Genomic DNA, 24,931 nt, shown 5'->3' on the forward strand with positions numbered 1-24,931 from the left:
ACAACAGAAAATATAAAACCAACTAACAATGAACATACATAAATACATATATACAGAAATAAATAAGTGTTTCCTGTGAACACCTAGTGACTCTTACACCTCCATTTCATCCCTGTCTTATTTAAGTTTAATGACAGTTTGTTTCTGTCAAACCATATTTTCAGTTTGTTAATTTCTTCAGTGATTTCCTCCAGAACTATCTGCCAAGCTAGAAAACTGCTGCATCCTAGTAAGAGCAGAATACTACTGGAATGAATTTGAATAAGGAAAGTTGTTTTTTTCTCACTAAATGGATGCTGCACTCACTCCAGTTTATTGTCTGGAATAGTCCCAGATTACCTTTCAGAGCTTCTAGAATTCAAACATTTTCGTGCAGGTGGTGTTGGGGGTAATTTTGGGTTTCAGCTTTTTTTGTTTTTCACCACTTTCATCCCTGAGTATGTGAAATCGTGAGTCACTTTTGTGCAGATTAAAGTTACTAACTGGGACTCCTGTCTTGTTGCGAGAAAGAAACGAGAATCGTCCTCCGTTCTGTTCACACAGCTCCAAACGTTGCGCGGCTCTCTGCCGAGTCAAGTTAGAATGATAGAATCCAGTTGGAATTAATAATTTCAAAGTGAAACACCATTTTGTTTATTTTTATTTATGTCCAGAAATCAAGGATACAGTGACCAGTTTCATATTTATTTACTTTAAGACTCAATGAAATACATAGAAAACCTGTAAAGCCTACTTTTAGTACAAAATGCACGAGGTATCGATAAGGGAATCGATAAGGAATCGGATCGATAAGCAGAATCGATAATGGCATCGATATCGATAAAATATTATCAATACCCATCCCCACTTTTCACCCATCACACTTCCTGTGAGCTGTGCCGCTGCTACACAAAATACTGGTTTCTGTTCTTTACAATGAGACACCATAAATATACTGGGCATCTAAAAGAGAGTGAGGATGAGTGAATTAAAAAAGCCCAAATAAATGAGGGTTAGGCATGTCATGACAACCCCCCCCCACCCCCAACCATCAGCCCGTCCTCTTTTTTTTTAATGAAAATTGGTTAAGTTCCGACCCAAAATAAATTAATTGTGTGACTCTACCACATCATAAAAAAACAAAAAGTAATGAGTTTCGCTACGTGTTACCCCATTTCATTATTCGTTATTATTAGTCCCCATTTTGCCCCATTTCACTAAAACAATTAAATGTTGTCCATTCAGCTGCTCCCGTTTTGTTCGGGGTCGCCACAGCGGATACAGCCAGATCCACATTGGCATTTGGCCCTTCCTGACGCAACTCCAGTGTAACCTGGAGAAACACACAGAGCCGCTGGTGTTCCAAAGAGGTCTCCCATCCAAGTACTAACCATTCCCCTGCACTGCTTAGCTTCTGAGATCTGACGGGATCAGACTAACACAGAGCATATCAACTGTGCTAAAACAATGAAATAAAAGTACTTAATTGAATCATATTTGGAGTCAGTCTGCTCCATTTCGCTATGTTTTACCCCCGTTTCATTATTATCAGTCCCCATTTTGCTCCATTTCACGTAAAAATAATTAAATAAAAGTACTTAATTAAATCATATTTGGAGTCAGTCTGCTCCATTTCACCACGTTTTACCCCTCTTTCGCTATTATCAGTCCTCATTTCGCTCCATTTCGCTTAAAAATAATTAAGTAAAAGTAATTATTTGAATCATATTGAATCATATTTGGAGTCAGTCTGGGTCAGTCTGCTCAATTTCATGACATTTTACCCCCCCATTTTGTGATTATTAGGCTCCATTTCTGGAAATAATAATTTCTCATCTCTGTGCTTGTTCTGTTAGACCTCAGTGCTGCTTTTGATACTGTTGACCATAAAATTTTATTACAGAGATTAGAGCATGCCATAGGTATTAAAGGCACTGCGCTGCGGTGGTTTGAATCATATTTGTCTAATAGATTACAATTTGTTCATGTAAATGGGGAATCTTCTTCACAGACTAAGGTTAATTATGGAGTTCCACAAGGTTCTGTGCTAGGACCAATTTTATTCACTTTATACATGCTTCCCTTAGGCAGTATTATTAGACGGTATTGCTTAAATTTTCATTGTTACGCAGATGATACCCAGCTTTATCTATCCATGAAGCCAGAGGACACACACCAATTAGCTAAACTGCAGGATTGTCTTACAGACATAAAGACATGGATGACCTCTAATTTCCTGCTTTTAAACTCAGATAAAACTGAAGTTATTGTACTTGGCCCCACAAATCTTAGAAACATGGTGTCTAACCAGATCCTTACTCTGGATGGCATTACCCTGACCTCTAGTAATACTGTGAGAAATCTTGGAGTCATTTTTGATCAGGATATGTCATTCAAAGCGCATATTAAACAAATATGTAGGACTGCTTTTTTGCATTTACGCAATATCTCTAAAATTGGAAAGGTCTTGTCTCAGAGTGATGCTGAAAAACTAATTCATGCATTTATTTCCTCTAGGCTGGACTATTGTAATTCATTATTATCAGGTTGTCCTAAAAGTTCCCTGAAAAGCCTTCAGTTAATTCAAAATGCTGCATCTAGAGTACTAACGGGGACTAGAAGGAGAGAGCATATCTCACCCATATTGGCCTCTCTTCATTGGCTTCCTGTTAATTCTAGAATATAATTTAAAATTCTTCTTCTTACTTATAAGGTTTTGAATAATCAGGTCCCATCTTATCTTAGGGACCTCGTAGTACCATATCACCCCAATAGAGCGCTTCGCTCTCAGACTGCAGGCTTATTTGTAGTTCCTAGGGTTTGTAAGAGTAGAATGGGAGGCAGAGCCTTCAGCTTTCAGGCTCCTCTCCTGTGGAACCAGCTCCCAATTCAGATCAGGGAGACAGACACCCTCTCTACTTTTAAGATTAGGCTTAAAACTTTCCTTTTTGCTAAAGCTTATAGTTAGGGCTGGATCAGGTGACCCTGAACCATCCCTTAGTTATGCTGCTATAGACTTAGACTGCTGGGGGGTTCCCATGATGCACTGTTTCTTTCTGTTTTTGCTCTGTATGCACCACTCTGCATTTAATCATTAGTGATCGATCTCTGCTCCCCTCCACAGCATGTCTTTTTCCTGGTTCTCTCCCTCAGCCCCAACCAGTTCCAGCAGAAGACTGCCCCTCCCTGAGCCTGGTTCTGCTGGAGGTTTCTTCCTGTTAAAAGGGAGTTTTTCCTTCCCACTGTAGCCAAGTGCTTGCTCACAGGGGGTCGTTTTGACCGTTGGGGTTTTACATAATTATTGTATGGCCTTGCCTTACAATATAAAGCGCCTTGGGGCAACTGTTTGTTGTGATTTGGCACTATATAAAAAAAAATTGATTGATTGATTAATTGATTGATTTCACCCCATTTCATCCATTTCATATTTTAGTAGAGCCGTGATAATAGCAGTCACATGACAATGACGTGAACGCAGTACAAGGGTTGCACAAAAAGCGGAACGAATCTGGCACTGAGGAAAAACTTTCCTTAATCTGCTGGTCTCCAGTGGATTTGGGGCTGTGATGGAATGAGTGGACAACCACCTAATGCGGATGCGCAGCACTTTTGGGTGCGAACAGAACACGAAAAGATAATGCATGGTTAAAACTACAGTGACATGAGGGCAGTCAGCGGCAGATGGAAAACCGGATGTTCCATTATTTTCAGTGAGAGGTTGACGGAAAAATTTCACCACCTCTGGCGGTGAGAATGGCAGCCGTGTACTGTGATGGCACTCAACATTTACTGCTTACCACAGCGACAAGGCCAAACCAGACATTTTATCTTCAATGAGGAAGAAAAATGCACAGGGAGAGGTGGATTATTTAAGTGCAGAGAGTTGCCTGGTTTTAAACAAGTAAATGTGAATAACTGGTGTGATATTTCAGAAAGGAATTAATTTATAACCTCACAAAATGCTTTTTAAGCTGTCACCAGAGCCAGGGTTTATTGTTTTCATATAATGCTGTGCAAAATGCTAAAACTGTTGGTGTATCTTTCAATTAAGTAAATTGTTTGTGTTCTTATTGCTGAAGAACGACTGCACCTCCCCTCATCACCCGCAGTCCGTCGCTGCAAACCATAGAAATTTTTCTACAATGACCCAACTTCCTGACAGGCTCACTAGACATCAGCTGACAAAGAACGCATTTAACAAATGAGAAAAGGAATTGTGTAAGACAAAATGGACACAAACGGATGAGTTATTTGTGATTGATTTTTTTATTTGTGATGAAATCAGACATTTTATTGAAATGGACATTGTGATGAATGTAATATTGGCCATGCTCGTGCATCCGCACATCCCCTCTTCAGACAGAATTTTTGCTTTGACAATTGAGTATGGTACATGCACAAAGCATACTAAAAGCAGTAAACATTGAATTAAAATACACTTTTATCCTTGAACAGAACTCTTAAATGCTGACATATAACATGAACAAATCTTCAGTATTACATCCATCCTATTCATCTATAAACATGAATACCAACAATTAACCATCAAACAACCAAGCTATTTTAAAGGCTAATAACCGAGAGGGGTTATTTATGACCTTGTTGACTTTATATTGGAATACTTCTGTATAAATGATTGTTTTTAGGATTCTTCATATTTATTTCAGTCTCCAATATATTTTGTCCGTCATCCTTTTCAACCTCACTCTGGGCATCAAGAATCAGTCTCAGTGCTTGTGCAGCTGTAAATCTTACTATTCTAGGTCTGTTGGCTTCCCTGCAAAACAGTAAAATATATGATAGCATTGGCAAATTACAATACCATCTGAAGCTATAATGCCGAAAATCTCATAGATCTTCCCAGGGGTCATAAGTGACCCCACACAAGTTTGGATTATCCTTGCCACACGGATTGGCCGATTCTTGCAAAATTATATAAACAAATGTAGGCCAAATAGATTGACAAATTGATGGTAGGAAACTTTTTTCTGATTAAAATTAGAAAAATGGCGAACAAAAATATGTGCACGGGGTCATAAATGACCAGACTTGGTAGCTTGAGAGTTAACAAAGTTCAGTTTGTGCCACAAATTTTTACCTACTCTGAAACAGTGGGAAATGTCTTCTCAAACAAATGATCACAGTCTAACCCTCCCAAGAAAAGGCACTTTTTTTTGCCATTATAAAGTTAATTATAATGAAGAATCTAATTGGCTGGACTTTGCCGCACCAATTTAAAACCTGCTGTAGACACACTTTGTTTTAATTTTAATTACCGGAAATTTCTGTGCTGTGAAAAGTACAAGGAAAAAAAAAAAGCATTGATTTACTGAAGAAACACAAGTGATGTCTCCAATATCAGACTGTTGAGGCACACAGCAAGTTAAATGAGCTGTGTAAATCCAATTACAGCGATACAGCCAGAGTCAAAGCGCTCCATCATACGACTAACCTGCAACCTCGTCCTGCTCGCAGGACGGACTGCACACCAGAGCTGACTCAGCGTGCTGTGTAAACCACGATAAGTCCCTCAGATAAATACTTTCCAGCTGTTAGACTGCTCCTCACTGCTTTTCCTGCTGACAAACTCATGAAAATGGAAGTTTGTTCGACATTAAGCTCTTCTATGAAAAAGTAACATGTTACTTTTGTTGGGGAGGTGATGTTCAAGCAGATAAAGCGGGTCATCGGTTCAAATCCCCATCAGACTGGAAAATCACAAAGAGCACTTGTGCAAGGCCCTTAATCGCCACCCCGACATCAGCGTGTGAACGCCTGAATGCGTGAAGCACTTAGACCATAAAAGTGATAAATAAATAAAGTCCATTTAGAAGATTTGATTAAAGCTTTATTTCACCAGATAAAAACCCACTGAGATCGAGACGTGGCCAAGAAAGGCAGAAGCACACGTGCATCATTTCCTTGATGACATTAAAGTCAATACTTGAATACTTGAGAATTCACATCATGTTCTGAGATTCATTCTGTAGACGCTAGTTTTAAAAAGGTCATATGATTCACCTTTACATCAAATTATTTTCAGACACAAAGTGTCTTATTAACCAAGCGCCAACCTGCGGTGCTGCAAACTGAAGCCGATGCAGAACTGACAAATCCTGCAGTTCCTTGGAAGGCCACATAAGGTTGGCTTCAAAAGCAAATCAGTAAGTCCCTTTGGCTCCTTGTTTGCACTCAGGGTTGCCACAGCAAACCGAAGGTGGATCTGCATGTTGAATTGGTGTATCTTTGTAAGTTTTGCGCCGGATGCTTCCTGACACGACTCCACATTACATGGAGAAACGTGGCAGGGGTGGGATTTGAACCAGGAGCCTTCCGCACCAAAACCAAGTGCACTAACCACTTAGCCACCACCCCTACGGCTTAAAATGCAAATCAACTGTGACAAATGCCCCCTTGTCTTTTAATAATTTGAGATGAAACTAAAGCATTCAGGGATTTTTTTTTTTTCTGTACATATGTTACAGATGTCTCAAACATTCGGTTTGAGGCCTAAATGATATTTCTAGCAGGAGAATATCTGTCAAAACATTCAAAATTGTTGGATTTAGGAGATGATTAACAGTAATCCTCAAACACAGGAAAATATAAAAGGTAGATTTAATACTATATGACCCCTTTAATAATAATCTTTTTGAACCAGAAGCACTCGGAGAGCGCAAACCTCCGCCAAGGCCATAGGGTCACTGAGGTCACATGGAATACCCTTTGGCAAAGAGACTTATTCTACATCGTTTCACGCATCTACCGTCATGTTTCACATTCAGTGGTTAACCCTCTGGGGTCCGAGGGCATTTTTTGGACAGTCCACTCGCCTGGCATAAATGTTTATTATTGCTGTTAACAGCTCTCCCTGCATCCCACAACCAAGTTTTATATCTCTTTTTTTCAGGACAACCTGTACTTTCAAAATATATATGCTATAGTTGTGTTTCATAAGTGTAATAAAGGTTTACAATCAGAAATAAGAAAGGAAAAAGTGAAGCGGGAAATAATTTTTCACACACATTTATTCAAAACACACAGCAAACTATAATAAACTAGTAACACATCACTCCTAAAAATAATCTTTGGTGTGTCACATGAGGTGAATCTGCCCTACGACTGGATTTTGCTCACGTCATCACACAACTTCTATGAGGAGCACAAAGATGGTGGACAGTGGCTCGAAAGTCTGCGGAGTTAACATTTCAGCAAAAAAAAGTAAGTACTTCAGCAAAAGTATTTCTAAAGAGAAACTGCATGAACTACACAAGTTTTTTTATTTTCTAATAATAAGTTTATTTAATGAGGAGAAACAAATGCTAAATTATTGCTGTGTCGTAACTTAATTTTTGTTCAGCCTTTGTGACCCGTCTTCATGAAGTTAGATGCAAAAATGTTGAAATTGGCCCCATCCTGCAATGATAAAGAATCCTTCAAAAATTTACTGGATCCGGATCGTGTTCCAGATCATTACCAAAATTTAATGACTTCTAAGTTAGGCATTGAAACCCGTTGAGGATTTTTTGAGTAATCCTGCTAACCAACCAACCAACCAACCAACCAACCAACCAACCAACCAACCAACCAACCAACCAACCAACCAACCAACCAACCAACCAACCAACCAACAAACAAACGGACACGACCGAAAACATAACCACCTTGGCAGAGGTAACAAGAGTTTAACTTGGACTATGTCCACCAGTCACATAATAAAAGTCACCTTTAAAATAATACTTGTGTGAAAACTAACCTGTGACATTTTGTGAAAATGGCTTTTAAAACAGTTATATCTGAGAAATGTGAGAAACAGGCATTTAACTCATGAGTGCAGTGAACATGAGAGGGTGGTGTTTAAAAAAAAACCTTCAGCATGTGAAGGTGGTTTAATTATTTTAATTTCACCTTTTAAGGATTATATAATCACACAGGTCAATACTGCAATTACAACTCAGATGCAGTTAATTGTGCAGCTCTAATAATGAGCATGCTCAATCTGGCTCTTTGTCGTGCAGTGGCCAGTTTTGCACAAGAATTTCCCACCACTTAAAACAGCAAAGTGTACTCAGACACACCGACAGATTGTCTATATATATTGGACAATCAGTCTGTAACTGTGAGCTGTTTGGAAGCTCCAAAAGTGTTGCTCTTGACTAATCCATAAATAGGTAAAGAGGTGGAGTATGGGAGTGATGTGGGCGGGACTTATGAAGCCTTAACACGCCCCTATTACCAAACAAGCTAAAAGCTAACAAGCTAACTTTGGCTTGATTTTATTAAAGCACATTTTTGTTGACTGGGCCTTGGTGAGTGTTCGTACTAAAAATTATAACCTGATTATCTCCTCAGTAATTATGGATTAACTGGATTTAACATCATCAAGCTACTGAAAGCTACTACAAGTGCTAATACATTAGTTTTTAAAATTAAATAATGTGAAAATTTCACTTGACAGAAATACTGGAGCACAGATATCTTACATGATTGGTTCGGACAATTAGCAACACAACAATCCAGACTATTACGTGGTGTGTCCATAAAGTAATGGTCCTTTTTATTTTTTAAAAACTAGATGGATTTCATTCATATGTTTTTACGTCAGACATGCTTGAACCCTTGTGCGCATGCGTGAGTTTTTCCACGCCTGTCGGTGACATCATTCGCCTGTGAGCACGCCTTGTGGAAGGAGTGGTCCCGCCCCTTCGTCGGATTTTCATTGTCTGGAAATGGCGGAATGAAAAGGACTTTTTTCCATCAGAATTTTTTCAGAAGCTGTTAGAGACTGGCACCTGGAAACCATTCGAAAAAGTTATCTGGCTTTTGGTGAAAAAAGTTTGGACATGTCCAGCTCTTCACAAGTTCTCTTATACTCACTCGACTGGTAAGCACTGAAAGCTGAGATAGGCATGTCCCAACTTGTCCTCTAACACTCCGAAATGGAGGTATTCCTTTGTCTCGCTTCATCAGCGAATCGGTCGTGACGCGCGAAGCCTCTGCGTGGCTTACCATGACAAAATCTCTTGTTAAAAGTGAAATTTGCCGGAAAATGGCTGATGTCCAACTCTTGTCATAACCAGAGAAAGAGCACACGACAGTCTCGTATCCACAGAGCCATCAGCTTAGAAATGATCCAGTGGTTTGTGCCGCGTCGTCGCAGCTCGCAGCTCGCAGCGCGGCGCACCGACCGTCCTTTAAAGGGGTCCTTAAAGCTGTAGTTAAAGTCCTTATTCTCTGTGAAGCCCGTAAAATTTTCACCAAAAGCCAGATAACTTTTTCGAATGGTTTCCAGGTGCCAGTCTCTAACAGCTTCTGAAAAAATTCTGATGGAAAAATAGTCCTTTTCATTCCGCCATTTCCAGACAATGAAAATCCGACGAGGGGGTGGGACCACTCCTTCCACAAGCCGTGCTCACAGGTGAATGACGTCACCGACAGGTGTGGAAAAACTCACGCATGCGCACGAGGGTTCAAGCATGTCTGACGTAAAAACATATGAATGAAATCCATATAGTTTTTAAAAAAAATAAAAAGGACCGTTACTTTATGGACACACCACGTACACATATTTGTAAGAAAATGCTCAGAAAGGACAGATGTGGCCATCCACAACAACTAGCAGCCACAGCTAGCGGCCTCTGTGCTAACAGAGCTCTGAGTCTGAGCTCAGCCGCATCACATTAGCTATCACTCAGGGTGATCACGCTCCTAATTATGCATATTTTTATGCCTTAAAATGTCTTAAAATAAGACTTAAAATCTTCAAAATAAAACCTTAAAATAAGGAGTTGTTTAGTTCTCCACATCTATTTGTGGCATGGAAAACTAGCTCTAAAGACCAAAATGTGTTTGTGTATTAGGCTGTACGAGGTCTGTCAATAAAGTATAGGTCCTTTTAATTTTTTTCAAAAACTATATGGATTTCATTCATATGTTTTTACGTCAGACATGCTTGAACCCTCGTCGCATGCGTGAGTTTTTCCACGCCTGTCGGTGACGTCATTCGCCTGTGAGCACTCCTTGTGGGAGGAGTCGTCCAGCCCCTCGTCGGAATTCCTTTGTCTGAGAAGTTGCTGAGAGACTGGCGCTTTGTTTGATCAAAATTTTTTCTAATCCTGTGAGGCACATCGAAGTGGACACGGTTCGAAAAATTAAGCTGGTTTTCGGTGAAAATTTTAACGGCTAATGAGAGATTTTGAGGTGATACTGTCGCTTTAAGGACTTCCCACGGAGCGAGACGTCGTGCAGCACTCCCAGGCGCCGTCGTCAGCCTGTTTCAAGCTGAAAACCTCCACATTTCAGGCTCTATTGATCCAGGACGTCGTGAGAGAACAGAGAAGTTTCAGAAGAAGTCGGTTTCAGCATTTTATCCGGATATTCTGGGACGCAGCCGCTGCGACGCTCCGCCACTGGAAAAACACCCCTGTTGGAAGCCTTAAGGACAAGTTGGAACATGTCCAGCTGATAAACAATTTCTCATATACTCACTCCACTGAAAGCCATCAAAAGCCGCCTGGATTTTACAAATGGTTATCAACACAGAGGTGTTTTTCCTGTGCCGCCGCACCACGCCGGCTGCGTCCCGACGCGCGGACCAGTCTCTCATCAGCCGTTAAAATTTTCACCGAAAACCAGCTTAATTTTTCGAACCGTGTCCACTTCGATGTGTCTCACAGGTTTAGAAAAAATTTTGATCAAACAAAGCGCCAGTCTCTCAGCAACTTCTCAGACAAAGGAATTCCGACGAGGGGCTGGACGACTCCTCCCACAAGGAGTGCTCACAGGCAAATGACGTCACCGACAGGTGTGGAAAAACTCACGCATGCGCACGAGGGTTCAAGCATGTCTGACGTAAAAACATATGAATGAAATCCATATAGGTTTTGAAAAAAATAAAAAGGACCTATACTTTATTGACAGACCTCGTAAACATATTTTTTCTCTCCTCTAAAGTTGGACATTTTAACATGAGCTTCAATGAGAATCCAAGGAACTGCAACTTTATCTTCTTCCCATAGGCTTCATTCCTGACGTGGCAGGGGTGGTGGCCAAGTGGTTAATGCGCTTGGTTTCAGTGCAGAAGGTTCCGGGTTCAAATCCTACCTCTGCCACATTTCTCCATGCAATGTGGAGTTGCGTCAGGAAGGGCATCCGGCGTAAATCCTCTGCCAATTCAACATGCAGCTCCACCTTGGATTTGCTGTGGCGACCCCGAGTGCAAACAAGGGAGCAGCCGAAGGGACTTACTAGGCTTCATTCCTGACACTGGAAGTTGGGGCTTGGCCACACCCTAAATGGATTTGCATCATCTGCACAGCTTGTTTGAGTGTCTGCCATCAATATAGACCCCTTTAAATATTGGTTATTGACAAACTTTACAATCCAATGAGGCGCTCACATTGTATTGTCATTAAATTCTTAAGTGGTGAGTTACTGAAGGCGCTTAATACTCAGTAGATGGATCAAAAACTAGATTGTTTGTCAAAAAATAATCCATAAACGTGGTGTATATTTGGGAAATGTTTGTGATTTTGCGTTTAAGAAATTGAACTTTGCAGTTGTGATGTTAGATATTTGTGTGTGTGTGGCTGAGTAACGCTCTATTTGGAGCCCCGCCCATTCCTCCAGCCCGCGTGGGTAACGAGTGTGCTGCTAATCCACAGTGTGATGGCAACCAGATCCTGCTAACAAAACAAACCAACAGATGCGGCGGAGGCACTCATTTTCTCTCATTATTACAGAATGAGTGTTTTCGAACACTCCCGCTGTTTGCAGCGGTGAAATCAGTTTCTCCATCACTTCTTCCATCCCTCCACTCCCTCTCTTTCTTTAATTCCTCACTCTCCTGCTGAGATTAAAGGCCACAAGAAAGTGACCTTGCAGGGTTAATGCGGTGTCTCCTTGTAACGGATATGACCTCTGACCCTCACACAGTGCTGTGCAGACTTACACTGTACGCAAAGAGCATCGTGCTGTGATCACCTTACAAATAAAATGCACAAGTAAGTACAGGTCCGGGTTTGGCTGTTACACGCCACATCAAAGCGTCTTATTGCCGGGCAGTAAAAGTGGCGCAGAGGATTGAATTTATTCCCTTCAGTCAGACGTTTATTCGCTGCTTCCCTTTCTTAATGAGCGTCTTACAATAACCCTGTCACTTACTGCGGCAAATTACTGCTACCTAAATGAGAGGCTGATGGTATGCCTACGTGCCCGTGTGGCACCGTGTGCTTCCAGCTCACAGTCTCCTCGCCGTTTAGAAGCACCTGCATGTGATTTAAGGTTCCAGATGGCCTTCCTCCCAAAGTACACATTTACCTTTTTACTATCAACCCCACGGTGAGGGAGGGCGAGGCACTGTAATGATGAAAGAGCAGTGAGAAGGAGGGATGAGAAGCTAATAAAACAGAAATGAAGCAAAGGAGAGAGAGGTTTGTGTGTGTGTGTGTGTGTGTGGGGGGGGGGGTGCAGAGATCATCAGTGGAAAAAAAAAAGGAGGAAAATTTACATAGACGGTGATCTATTTCTACACTCTAAGGAGGGTCTCCCATTGCTGATTTTGGTCCAATTTCTGAGTTGATTTCAAGATTGAAGAAATCTTGCCCATTTTAAAAACACCTCAGTAAACAAAATTACCTAGTACTCTTTAAGGTGTAGTCATACTGTGACAGACTGAACAAATTGAAATAATTTACTGGGGAGAAAAAAAAAAAAAATCACTGAATTTATCTGGTCTCCATTGAACTTTTTGGGGCTCTGATGGAATGTGTGAACCATCACCAGGTGCGGGTGCACAGAGCTTCCGAACACAAACAGAAGATGAACAGATTCCGCACAGATAAAACTAACATCTACCGGATGCCCACTGGCAAGCTAACGAACAAGTACAGGACAAAACTGTAAACAAATATGCACCCATTAGGGAAGGTCTCAAAGTTTTGAGCATGCACAAATCTTTCCAAAGGACTCCTCAGACATCAGATCACAAGGAACACATTTAACCAATGAGAACAGAATTCATACAGGGCAAAAACAGACACAAACGGATGTCTAAATATTTTTTCCGTGGCTCATATATGTCCTCAATCCATCACAGTGTGACAGCTACTTTACGTACATAAAAGCATATAACGGAATATTGCCAAATACATCAAATATGGCAGAAAACAAGCAAATATTACCAAATATTTGTGCAGAATACACCCAAATATTGCCAGATATACACAAGTATTATTGAAAACACCCGACGATTGCCTAAAACACCCAAATATTACCAAATACACTTGAATATTGCTAGATACGCCCAAATATTGCAGAATACACCCCAAATACTTCCAAAACTACCCGACTATTGCAGAATACATTTGAACATTGCCAGATACTCCTGAATATTGCTGAATACACCCAATTATTATTATAAATTTTACTACACTAACAAGTTTGAATTGGAGGAATTAACAGCAAACAAGCTTGAAGTGCTCATGCAAAATGAAAACCAACAAGATGAAAACACAGTTCTGAACAGCCATATAATAAATGAATTATTAACCTCGCTTGCTCAGCCTGTACGGGAATATCAGACCTTGGTCTTTTTTGTACAGACTGAGCACAGCGAGGTCCATGCTGTCAAGACCTTGGTCTGATATTTTCCTGTACAGACCTTGCGCTCGGTTAATATTCCTTTAATATTGCACAATACAGCCAAATATTGCCAGATATACCCAAATATTGCCAAAAACACCTGACTATTGCTGAATACACCCAAATACTGCCAGACACACCCGAATTTTGTTGAATATTGCCAAATCCAACCGAATATTGCCAAAAACACCACAATATTGCCAGATACACCTGTACATACAATTCCTATGACATGCAAAATCATACATCTGTGTTTTTTCCCCACATTTCCATGTTCTACAATTCCACTTTTACCGCACTACCTACTTCTGTTTCAGTTCCATCCATACATTTTCAATACCCACTTACTCCAATTAAGGTTCACAAGGGCACTGGAGCCAATCCCAGCAGTCATAGAGTGAGAGGTGGGGTACACCCTGGACAGGATGCCAGTCTGTCGCAGGACCTCCCAGATTGGGTATTTTATTTTATTTGTGTGTGTGTGTGCAAATTGCAATGGTAGACTGACCTTCAAAATGAAATGCCATATTCACTTGGTGGAGGTGATGGACTAGTGGTTGACTTGAGACCAGAGGATCCTTGGTTCAATCCCCACCAGACAGGAAAAATCACCAAGGGCCTTTGGGCAAGGTCCTCAGTCCCCCATTTGATTCCTGTGGGCAGTTGATCACCTTGCATGGCAGCACCCTGCCATCTGCATGTGTGTGTGTGTGTGTGCACGTGTGTATGAATGGGTACATGCAAGGCATCACTGTAAAGCACTTTGAACTTCTGAATTTATATGTAAAATGCACACAAAAATAGATGTACAATATGATCCTTTAAAGTTAGTTTAACACATCACCAACACCTAGTACACATTTCTCAACTACAAAAGAGGACAGCTGAGTAATCACTGATGCTTTAAAGGACGTTAAACCAAGCTATTAATGCAGCAAAAGGCAAAGTAACAAAAAGGGGAAGCAGTATTTTGGGTGAATCTTATGCCATTACTGAGCCAAAAATACACCACCACCCTCAGTCCAGCCCGGTCCACTGCTAAGTCAGAGTGTGCACATGTGTGAGCTCACTTGGCAACGACCTCACTGTATAATACTATAATTCTATGTCATTTCTGGGAGTAGTTAAAGGTTCTTTACACAACTGCTACTTTTACTCCCCTTGACTCATCTGTTTAAAAAAAAGCATATGCCAACTGGTACGTGCCACGCCGGGGAAAGCCTTAGTGCAAGTATGTGGATAATTCTGCTGGGGCGGGGGGCAAAGGTCATATCAGCTATCATGAATGGTGGTAGAGGCACATTTATAGCTCACTATAAATTGTGCACTATAGTTCCAGAACAAAATAGACAGATAGGTGGGAAAATAATAGAGTGCATAACTGTGACAAGGGTCAAACCATCACATCTCTCAAAGTTAAAGACACGACACTCCAACCTTTGCTCCAATGCAATCCTAAATTTAAAGCTAGAGTGTGTAAATTTTAGTGACATTTAATGCTGAGGTTGCAGACGATATTATGCCATTGCCCGTCATGATTTTGTATGAATACACATTTCTGCTGTTTTGGCGATGGAGATACATGCTGTGGGCACAACCCTGGGACATTAAGAAAGTCCCAAAAAAGTGGATTCATGAGATTACCTTTTTAATTTGAGTTACCAACTACCGAGCCTGTCACAGTAGAGCTAGGCTAACAATATCTTTTGGGATAAATGACACTGTTACCTAATTGTACATAGAATGTGAATATATTACATATAGCAATATTGTCTTATTAAATATTCATTTAAAGATGCATTTTTAACATTAGTAACATTGTTGTTGCACCAGTCGCAAAGGGGGCTGCCATGGCTGTGACGGTAACTCGTGTTCCTCAATTTTCTCACGAGTTTCCCAGTGAAAATTCTGGCCCAACGGAGTATTCAAGGCGTTTTTCCTGAACTGGACGTCAGACTCTCCGATCGTCCAAGGGTTCTGAATGCAGCATCCTGCTTCCCCACTTTCTCTTGTAATAAGCAACATGTATGATCCTTCCTTTTACAAAAAACAGTTCTCTCCTTATTTTTATTTTTTTTTTTTAATAACAACTTCTCTGTCTTCCTCTGTCCAAACGCACTGCAGATTCTGGACCGATGCTGTGTGTGTGAGAGAAATCAGTTCTTCTTTACTGCCGGACTCAGTTCTGAATGTCAGGTGGTCCACAAGGAATGCGAAAACGCTTTAAACCGTCAACTTCCCTTTAAACTGATCTAATTCATCATCATCCATATCCTTTCTACTATTTTGAGCTGTTGTATGTTGTATTGTAATCAGGATCCCACAATGCAGCGTGCAAGTGAAGATGTGCAAATCCCTCTATGGTAGCCTAGTTTCTTCGTACACTTTAATCCGGAAATTTTAATATTCTTTCTTAGGGGGTGCGTAAGGTTAGATCTTAGCCTTCTGAAGTGCCTTAGAGCAACTATTCTGTGGTTTGGTGCTATATAAATAAGATGAGTTGAGTTGAATGATCTTAATTCCAGTTCTCATGGTGGTACTTGAAAAGCCAAATATTTTCTAAGGTAGTACTTACTGTAAAAAGATTGAGAGCCACTGGTCTAGACCAAACCAAACCAAGTTTTGTGACTAGATGCTTAATAGTTTTGTAGGCAATATCCAACTCACAAATAACCCATCTGATAATCTAAGAATATAAACAATATTTTAAAAATGTAGGTATACAGCCCTGCAATAGATTGGCATTTTGACCAGGGTGTACTCTGTCTCATGCTCTATGACTGCTGGGATAGGCTCCAGCCCTCCCAAGACCCTTAACTGGTGTAAGCGGGTATAGAAACTGGATGGATGGATGGATGGATTCAGTGCACCCAAACTTTTGACTGGCTGTGTATATTTGACAAAATAAATAAATAAATAAATAAATAAATAAATACACAAGGCCATAGGGTCACTGACCCTAAAGAGATTCCCTCCTTGGCACAGTGATCTATTTCTTTTTGTCTCGTTCTCTAAAATTGTACATAATACAATGAAAATGCCATAGACATGCTAACGCATTAGCATCGGGATCCGGATCGTGATCAGGATCACCACTAAAATTTAATCACTTGTTCCTCTTGTCATTTCCAACCACTCCACAAAATTTCATCAAAATCTGTTCAAAACTTTTTGAGTTATCCTGCTGACAAACAGACAAATGCGACCGAAAACATAACCTCCTTGGCAGAGGTAATAAATCTTGTCTGGAACACTTTATCTGGACACGCGTCCAAAATTCTCTGACTTCTATTCTACGTAAAAGTCAATGTTCTCAACATACTGTATGGTGAAATATGTCATAGATAACCAGTGTTGCTCTCTAAAGGTCAGTGTGCTCGCTGTCACGCTGTGATCTGAGGAGTGTTAACACAGATTAACAGGAGATTAGACATCAATCTGTAATCCGGCAGCAGAGTGTTTATGAGGGTGAAGGGAAGGTGTTGAATGAAAGCAGGGGGTGGAAGTGAGCTGCTGAGAGGTAAAGCAGGCCGTCCCCCCATGAAAGACTTTCAGAGATATTAGATTTGAAAGCCCAGGAAAAAGAAAGAAAAGAAAAACAGGAAATTTGATGAGAAGCCACGAATTTTAGAAGTGAAAGAGAGCAGAAACTATAACAAACTATATATCACTTTAAATCTTATAATACTGGACATATATATTATTACCTCAAGATTTTTGATTTGGTGGGATAGCTCACTGTGGCTCTCAGCGGCTCATGTGTGGGGAGTGTTAATAGTGGCAGATTGTCTTATCACTGCTCTTTCTCAGCAGGGGAGCTCAAATCCCTGCACCGGGGAACATTAGTTCACAGCCAGGGGTCAAGACTGCTGTAATAAATGTGCCACCAACTGTCCAGGCTGAGAGAACAGTCACAGGGTTTTAGATAGAAAATGTATGGAGATGTGATCTTAACTTTTTATACAACAGGTTTCTGCACTCATATCTGATTCAAGCTCAATCCTGCACACGCTCTCCTGAGCCAACACGCCTTCTGTTATGTGTATGCATTCAATTTTCACATGAAATATGTGCAGTTCTCTTAAGTACAGGCTTTAAGACATGTTCAGGAATAAACGGAAATTACTGTAAGAAATTTTGTGCAAACAGAATATTGAACAAAATGGCAAAAGTTAGTGAACATTGTGCTTGCAGAGAGTCCGCTAGGGATTAAAAACACCATCTTATCACGGCTGGAGACGAGGGTGGGCTGGACACAAATGCAGAGCTCAGACACCAAAGGGACACGGTTTAAAGGTTTTACTGGTAAAACGGACAAAAATGATACACGGTTAGGCAGTCTAAAATCAGCAACAGTATCAGAAACATAGGGCTTAGGCATGGACCAAAAACAAGCAGGAAGTCAACAACACAGCAAGGCAAAAAAATGGGTCGAGAACAGAGCAAGGAAAGGAGCTGGAAACAAAGGCACAAGATACAATGATCTGGTGGGGAAGTGAGGGAACCAAGAGGTCGTTGCCAGATAGAATAGAAGCTTTATTGTCATTGCATATATATATATATATATATATATATATATATATATATATACACACAATGAAATTTGTCCTCTGCATTTAACCCATCCTAACTACAGTTAGACAATCCAACCACTAGGAGCAGTAGGCAGCCACAGTCCAGCGCCTGGGGACCATCTCCAGATGTAGACGTTGCCTTGGTCAGGTGCAGAGAAAGGAGCAGACCCTAAATAAGCATGTTTTTGATTGTGGGAGGAAACCGGAGTGCCCGGAGGAAACCCACACAGACACAGGGAGAACATGCAAACTCCACATAGAAAGGCTGGGAATCGATCCCACGACCTTCTTGCTGTGAGGCACCAGTGCTAACCACTAAACCACCATGCTGCTGATGAGTGGTTGATTGAGAACATGTGTGCAAGAAAGTTCCAGAGAGGGGCGTGGCAACAGGGACAGAACTGCCCACCACCAAAGACCCATGTGAAAGACGAGAGAGAGGTGACACCAAAACCCAAGCAAAAGATAACAAACAAAAGCACAGTGATACAAAGAGAACAAAATAAGAAGAAAACAAAATAAAACAATACAGCACATGACTAAACCAAAACAATACCTAACCAAGCCCCACAATCCTGACACATTTGTCATGTGTGCTTCCTCACAATGGCATATCGAGGCTATGAGCCAAGTTTGAGTTTGATACAACAAAGGGTTGTGAAGATATGACCTCACTCCCTATTTGGTGGCTTTACCATTTAATTCATCTGGCTGTGATGGATGAACACTTTAAAAAAAAAATCTAACTTCCACATACACTGTGTGTACACAGATATTAGGCAAATAAGAATTAAAGAAGAATCGAGAGAAGAATTACTAGAAACACTTCAGCATCCAGAAGTTCAAGGTGTTCAATTCTAAGAGACACGACCCACGTAAGGAAGGCTGAAACAATACAATCACCAAACAAGTCTCAAAGGTGAAATGTCATGATTGGGCCAAGAAATATCTGAAGACAGATTTTTGTTCAAGGCTTTATGGACAGATGAAATGAGAGAGGCTCTTCATAGACCAGATAGACGGGCCTGATGAACAGACAGCACCACTTCAAGTCAGACTCCAGCAAGGTGGAGGGCTACAGGTATGGGCTGTTCTTATTCAGGATGAGATACTAGGATGACGTGTTTGGCAATGGCGAGATCTTTGCAGGAAAATGAAGGAAAGTCCAAGTCTTTAGGGTCCTGGTGCTTCCTGTCTTGCTGTATGATTATGAGATGCTAACCAGTGACTTAAGGTAACGGGTGGATGTCTTTGGCCCTTGGTCTCTTCACAGAGTCCTTGGGTACCACTGGAATGACTGTATCAAACAAGCGGTGACTAGGAGAGACTAACATAAAGACTATCACTTGCATTGTATGGGAGTGTCGGCTCTGATATTCTGGCCGTGTTACGCATTTCTCTATTGCCTGATCCAGCACGCAAGTGGCAAAGTGTTGAAGACCCAAGTAGATGGAGAAGGTCAATGGAACAGCCACGTTTCTCCTGGCTGTGGCAGATAGATGGGTGTGTTATAGATGTGGAGCCAAGGTGGTTCCATGGTGTTGTAGATGTGGCAAAGTTGAGCACCAGTGCATGCTCCCAGACCTGACTTCCCTACCTGGACCTTTTTGGGTTGAAGTTGGGATAAAAATCATCTCTGTGTCGAGATACTTTCTTCAAGCAGTGGTACAAGAAAAAGTCTGCATCATTCAAGAAGGTCATGATTTTTACACATGAATCAATACAGCATGTTGGGCGAATACAAACTGTTTTTTTAATCAAAAAATATTTCTAATCTTCTCATCTGGGCTGAATAAAATTGTTCCATGTCTGCGCAAACTGAGTGAACTGGACTACGATCTGTTAAATCTTTTGTAATGACGTGACAAGTTGAATAAGAAAAACAGGGAAGATTAAAACCAGCTTGTTTAAAATGTTATCTCCCACAGCGACTTCTCACGCGTTTTTGTGTAAATGTACTATAACACCTCCCACTGTGTGCTCAAAATATTAATGCTCTGATCTGAGCACAGGAGACTTTTTAATGCAGTTTCTCACCTCTGTTAACTAAACCTCTCTGTATTTCCTGATGGCAAACTAATAAAGTAGAAACGCCATTAAAAAAATAACGACATGAAACAGCTGGAGAGCTTAAACTCGGGAGCGTGGCAACTCGGAGCAGGCAGCTCTCACAGACACACAAACACGACATGCGTGCTCGCGTTGGATTTTCACAGCTTTACGTCTAATTATAGACTTCTGTCTGAATCTCACATGGACACAAACACACACTGTGATGAAGTTTTTGACTCAGATGCATTTGGTCTCCTCAGATCAATCAATCAATCAATCAACTTTTTTCTTATATAGCGCCAAATCACAACAAACAGTTGCCCCAAGGCGCTCCATATTGTAAGGCAAGGCCATACAACAATCACAAAAAACCCCAACGGTCAAAACGACCCCCTATGAGCAAGCACTTGGCAACAGTGGGAAGGAAAAACTCCCCTTCAACAGGAAGAAACCTCCAGCAGAACCAGGCCCAGGGAGGGGCAGTCCTCTGCTGAGACCGGTTGGGGCCGAGGGAAAAAACCAGGAAAAAGACATGCCGTGAAGGGGGGCAGAGATCGATCACCAATGATCAAATGCAGAGTGATGCATACGGAGCAAAAAGAGAAAGAAACAGTGCATCATGGGAACCCCCCCACAATCTACGTCTAAAGCAGCATAACCAAGGGATGGTCCAGGGTCACCCGATCCAGCCCTAACTATAAGCCTTAGCGAAAAGGAAAGTTTTAAGCCTAATCTTAAAAGCAGAGAGGGTATCTGTCTCCCTGATCTGAATTGGGAGCTGGTTCCACAGGAGAGGAGCCTGAAAGCTGAAGGCTCTGTCTCCCATTCTACTCTTACAAACCCTAGGAACTACAAGTAAGCCCGCAGTCTGAGAGCGAAGCGCTCTAATGGGGTAATATGGTACTATGAGGTCCCTAAGACAAGATGGGACCTGATTATTCAAAACCTTATAAGTAAGAAGAAGAATTTTAAATTCTATTCTAGAATTAACAGGAAGCCAATGAAGAGAGGCCAACACGGGTGAGATATGCTCTCTCCTGCTAGTCCCCGTCAGTACTCTAGCTGCAGCATTCTGAACCAACTGAAGGCTTTTTAGGGAACTTTTAGGACAACCTGATAATAATGAATTACAATAGTCCAGCCTAGAGGAAATAAATGCATGAATTAGTTTTTCAGCATCACTCTGAGACAAGACCTTTCTGATTTTAGAGATACTGCGTAAATGCAAAAAGGCAGTCCTACATATTTGTTTAATATGCGCTTTGAATGACATATCCTGATCAAAAATGACTCCAAGATTTCTCACAGTATTACTAGAGATCAGGGAAATGCCATCCAGAGTAACGATCTGGTTAGACACCATGCTTCTAAGATTTGTGGGGCCAAGTACAATAACTTCAGTTTTATCTGAGTTTAAAAGCAGGAAATTAGAGGTCATCCATGTCTTTATGTCTGTAAGACAATCCTGCAGTTTAGCTAATTGGTGTGTATCCTCTGGCTTCATGGATAGATAAAGCTGGGTATCATCTGCGTAACAATGAAAATTTAAGCAATACCGTCTAATAATACTGCCTAAGGGAAGCATGTATAAAGTGAATAAAATTGGTCCTAGCACAGAACCTTGTGGAACTCCATAATTAACTTTAGTCCGTGAAGAAGATTCCCCATTTACATGAACAAACTGTAATCTATTAGACAAATATGATTCAAACCACCGCAGCGCAGTGCCTTTAATACCTATGACATGCTCTAATCTCTGTAATAAAATTTTATGGTCAACAGTATCAAAAGCAGCACTGAGGTCCAACAGAACAAGCACAGAGATAAGTCCACTGTCCGAAGCCATAAAAAGATCATTTGTAACCTTCACTAATGCTGTTTCTGTACTATGATGAATTCTAAAACCTGACTGAAACTCTTCAAATAGACCATTCCTCTGCAGGTGATCAGTTAGCTGTTTTACAACTACCCTCTCAAGAATCTTTGAGAGAAAAGGAAGGTTGGAAATTGGCCTATAATTAGCTAAGATAGCTGGGTCAAGTGATGGCTTTTTAAGTAATGGTTTAATTACTGCCACCTTAAAGGCCTGTGGTACATAACCAACTAACAAAGATAGATTAATCATATTTAAGATTGAAGCATTAAATAATGGTAGGACTTCCTTGAGCAGCCTGGCAGGAATGGGGTCCAATAAACATGCCGATGGTTTGGACGAAGCAACCAATGAAAATAACTCAGACAGAACAACCGGAGAGAAAGAGTCTAACCAAATACCGGCATCACTGAAAGCAGCCAAAGATAACGATACATCTTTGGGATGGTTATGAGTAATTTTTTTCTCTAATAGTCAAAATTTTGTTAGCAAAGAAAGTCATGAAGTCATTACTAGTTAAAGTTAATGGAATACTCAGCTCAATAGAGCTCTGACTCTTTGTCAGCTTAGCTACAGTGCTGAAAAGAAACCTGAGGTTATTCTTATTTTCTTCAATTAGTGATGAGTAGAAAGATGTCCTAGCTTTACGGAGGGCTTTTTTATAGAGCAACAAACTCTTTTTCCAGGCTAAGTGAAGATCTTCTAAATTAGTGAGACGCCATTTCCTCTCCAACTTACGGGTTATCTGCTTTAAGCTACGAGTTTGTGAGTTATACCACGGAGTCAGACACTTCTGATTTAAAGCTCTCTTTTTCAGAGGAGCTACAGCATCCAAAGTTGTCTTCAAAGAGGATGTAAAACTATTGACGAGATACTCTATCTCCCTTACAGAGTTTAGGTAGCTACTCTGCACTGTGTTGGTATATGACATTAGAGAACATAACGAAGGAATCATATCCTTAAACCTAGTTACAGCGCTTTCTGAAAGACTTCTAGTGTAATGAAACTTATTCCCCACTGCTGGGTAGTCCATCAGGGTAAATGTAAATGTTATTAAAAAATGATCAGACAGAAGGGAGTTTTCAGGGAATACTGTTAAGTCTTCTATTTCCATACCATAAGTCAGAACAAGATCTAAGATATGATTAAAGTGGTGGGTGGACTCATTTACTTTTTGAGCAAAGCTGATAGAGTCTAATAATAGATTAAATGCAGTGTTGAGGCTGTCATTCTCAGCATCTGTGTGGATATTAAAATCGCCCACTATAATTATCTTATCTGAGCTAAGCACTAAGTCAGACAAAAGGTCTGAAAATTCACAGAGAAACTCACAGTAACGACCAGGTGGACGATAGATAATAACAAATAAAACTGTTTTTTGGGACTTCCAATTTGGATGGACAAGACTAAGAGACAAGCTTTCAAATGAATTAAAGCTCTGTCTAGGTTTTTGATTAATTAATAAGCTGGAATGGAAGATTGCTGCTAATCCTCCGCCACGGCCCGTGCTACGAGCATTCTGACAGTTAGTGTGACTCGGGGGTGTTGACTCATTTAAACTAACATATTCATCCTGCTGTAACCAGGTTTCTGTTAGGCAGAATAAATCAATACGTTGATCAATTATTATATCATTTACCAACAGGGACTTAGAAGAGAGAGACCTAATGTTTAATAGACCACATTTAACTGTTTTAGTCTGTGGTGCAATTGAAGGTGTTATATTATTTTTTCTTTTTGAATTTTTATGCTTAAATAGATTTTTGCTGGTTATTGGTGGTCTGGGAGCAGGCACCGTCTCTACGGGGATGGGGCAACGAGGGGATGGCAGGGGGAGAGAAGCTGCAGAGAGGTGTATAAGACCACAGCTCTGCCTCCTGGTCCCAACGCTGGACAGTCACAGTTTGGAGGATCCAAGAAAATTGGCCAGATTTCTAGAAATGAGAGCTGCTCCATCAAAAGTGGGATAGATGCCGTCTCTCCTAACAAGACCAGGTTTTCCCCAGAAGCTTTGCCAATTATCAATGAAGCCCACCTCATTTTTTGGACACCACTCAGACAGCCAGCAATTCAAGGAGAACATGCGGCTAAACATGTCACTCCCGGTCCAATTGGGGAGGGGCCCAGAGAAAACAACAGAGTCCGACATTGTTTTTGCAAAGTTACACACCGATTTAATGTTAATTTTAGTGACCCCCGATTGGCGTAACCGAGTGTCATTACTGCCGACGTGAATTACAATCTTACCAAATTTACGCTTAGCCTTAGCCAGCAATTTCAAATGTCCTTCGATGTCGCCTGCTCTGGCCCCCGGAAGACAATTGACAATGGTTGCTGGTGTCGCTATCTTCACATTTCTCAAAACAGAGTCGCCAATAACCAGAGTTTGATCCTCGGCGAGTGTATCGTCGAGTGGGGAAAAACGGTTAGAGATGTGAACGGGTTGACGGTGTACACGGGGCTTCTGTTTAGGGCTACGCTTCCTCCTCACAGTCACCCAGTCAGCCTGCTTTCCCGACTGCCCGGGATCTGCCAGGGGGGAACTAGCGGCGGCTAAGCTACCTTGGTCCGCACCGACTACAGGGGCCTGGCAGATGACTACAACTTTTATGAAACCGTGGTTGGTTGGATGACAAGCGCTTTTATGTGTGTGTGCTCGTACGGTTGCGAGGACCGGGTTCAAGTTTATGATGCTGTAGTGAGAATTTTTTTACAAAGTGAGAGTATTTTGGTGGCCAATCGCCATTTGTCCAGCTGCTTTCGAAGAGGAAAGACGTTGTTACTGTTCCAGTTAGGTGTACCTTAGGCTTAG

At 41.1% G+C, this 24,931-nt stretch overlaps 1 protein-coding gene and 1 long non-coding RNA gene across 2 annotated transcripts in view; one reads left to right on the forward strand and one right to left on the reverse strand.

The window, feature by feature from the left end:
* Nucleotides 1–24,931, reverse strand: part of gpc1a (glypican 1a) — a 107,209-nt gene that overhangs the window by 56,273 nt on the left and 26,005 nt on the right. The window lies entirely within an intron of this gene.
* On the forward strand, nucleotides 3,650–18,606 carry LOC117518395. The gene is made up of 3 exons (XR_004562973.1): nucleotides 3,650–3,741; nucleotides 7,829–7,834; nucleotides 18,594–18,606. It is a non-coding gene; the product is annotated as an uncharacterized LOC117518395 (long non-coding RNA).

This window comes from Thalassophryne amazonica, chromosome 10, assembly GCF_902500255.1.
Source record: "Thalassophryne amazonica chromosome 10, fThaAma1.1, whole genome shotgun sequence".
NCBI classification, from domain to species: domain Eukaryota; kingdom Metazoa; phylum Chordata; class Actinopteri; order Batrachoidiformes; family Batrachoididae; genus Thalassophryne; species Thalassophryne amazonica.